Source organism: Echinops telfairi, unplaced genomic scaffold, assembly GCF_000313985.2.
Source record: "Echinops telfairi isolate 266 unplaced genomic scaffold, ASM31398v2 ScPeMD7_7463;HRSCAF=8501, whole genome shotgun sequence".
NCBI classification, from domain to species: Eukaryota; Metazoa; Chordata; class Mammalia; order Afrosoricida; family Tenrecidae; genus Echinops; species Echinops telfairi.
The window spans coordinates 2,192,677-2,194,971 of NW_022111363.1; positions in this window are offsets into that span (position 1 = coordinate 2,192,677).

Sequence of the window (2,295 nt, forward strand, 5' to 3'; positions counted from 1 at the left end):
AGTATTAATCACGTGTTACATGCAGGTGTTCTGTAATCCTTAAGAGACATAACAAGCTACCCAAAGCCATATGCACATTGTGAGTCAAGATCATTTTGAAAACAGTAAATGCATAAAAGAACTCTATTATTCATGATATTGACACCTACTTTTCAAATGACTACTTATCAGTCTTACACAATGACCCTGAAAACGGGTGAGGCCAAGGCAACTCCAAGCAGGATTCAAATCATAATTAACATTCAGAATTCTTGTATGAATCCTTGGGAACAATAAAAACATACAGTGATACATATATAGCAAAATTGGTTATACTTAAGCATGGCTAATTCAAATGAAAATGGTTGCAGTCTTGTTCACAGCTCACATCATCTAACCAATGTCATAGAGTCAATTTCAACTCAGTGATCCTGTAGAAGGCTTCTTTATGGGATTAGACAGCCGCATCTTTCTCCTGTAAGCACCTGGTGGTTTTGAACTGCTGACCTGGTGATTAGTGGTTCACAGCACCACTGGGGCTTCTTGTTGTTCTTAGGGAGCATCAAGTTGGTTCTGACTCACAGCAATCCTGTGTACGGCAACAACGAAGACACTGCCAAGCCTAAGCCAGTCTCCCATTGCTATGTTTGGGCCCATTGCTACAGACCCTGGTCAGTACAGCTCATTGAGGTCCTCCGGTTCTTTAGTGCCCTTGTCCAGGAAAGTATGTGAAACAACGTGGGAAAAGAGTGTCTATGGATGAATCCTTTATTCTCATAGATTAAGAAGCCTGGCAGTATGGGTTTCTGGGGTGGAGGGAGGCCTTCACCCTTGTGCGTTGAAGATGAGTGCCAATCACATTCTCATAATGAATATTGTTTCCCGCTATATCCTCCCATAATAGTGCTACCTTAAAGTTACCTCTTACAAGTACATGGTTGATGGCTATCTAGCCTGCAGCTTTAACTATAGGAGCAGATGTGTGCTATTGCTCTCCTAAGACAGCCACTCCTCCTTACCTGCCCCAAGCACTGGCATTAGGTTACTTCTTTAGGGTTAGGGTACAGCACACTTTGTTACATATATGGTTACCTGTAATTAGAGGGGCTTCATACCCCCTGAGTGTGAAAGTATATAAACCTTGGTTGGGAATATATTCTGTGTGAGGATCTGACTCCTGAAGTCATGGGGGTCCCAGAGGTGAGCACTTCCATGCTTTATCTTGTCTGATGTCTCTTTAATTTAACCCCTCAATTACACAACTGCCCCTTGGACCTGTTCAATTGTGGGGGCTGGTACCTGACACAAAGTCTCACCATCCTCACTTCTAAGGAGCATTCTGGCTCTACTTCTTCCAAGACAGATTTGTTTGTTCTTTTGGTAGGCCAGCATACTTTCAATATTCTTTTCTAGCACTATAACTTAGATGTATCAATTACTCTTGGGTCCTTTTTATTCCATGTAAAACTTTCAAATTCATAGGGGGGGGGCATTGAAAATGGGTCAGGCACACCTTACGTTTATAAGCGACATCCTTGCTCTTCAACACTTTAAAGAAGTCTTGTGCTCAATTCAGTGCATCATCTTGATGTTGGCTGATAAGGTCTAGGATGCCCCATACAGTCTTAGACAAATACAGAGACCAGGTTGATTGGATAAACTGTAAGTTTTGGGGGTTGAAACCTCCAAAACTCAGTGAAAGACAAGTTATATGCCCTCAACTATGTGGCAAGTGGAGGGGATGCTGCTACAATGCACTGAGGGCATTGCTACAATGCTGCTACAATGCACTGAGGGCTTCCGCAATGGGACAAAGGAGGCCTGGCTCACAGGTACGGAGGCGTCCCGTCGCTCCCTCAAGGTCTCACGCTCCATCACTTACCTAAGGGCCTTGCTTGCCCAGAGAGCTTTATTTGTCCAAATGTGCTCGATTAGAACAGTATTAAGTTTAAAAGGGAATTTTACTGCACAGGGGCCAGGGAGTGGTGGTGCATACTACATTTTGGGCTGTTTTTACAAATGCAGTCTTAAACACACGCTACCTTAACCATGTCACCGTCATAGCACCGATTAACAGCAGACTCACTCTCTGACCTCCTGTGTCATTCCCCGCTCCTCATCCAGGTGGTCTCATATCAGTGAAATCGGTTTAAGATGAAATATTGGTGCCGACTCCTATTACAAATGTAGTGAAGGTTTGTTCCATATCGGTGAGCCAGCTTTAGTATTAAGGTAGCAGAAGGACATTGGGCCTCCACTCAAGTACTCCCTCAATGCAAGAATACTTTCTTCTATTAAATTGGCATTCTATGATGT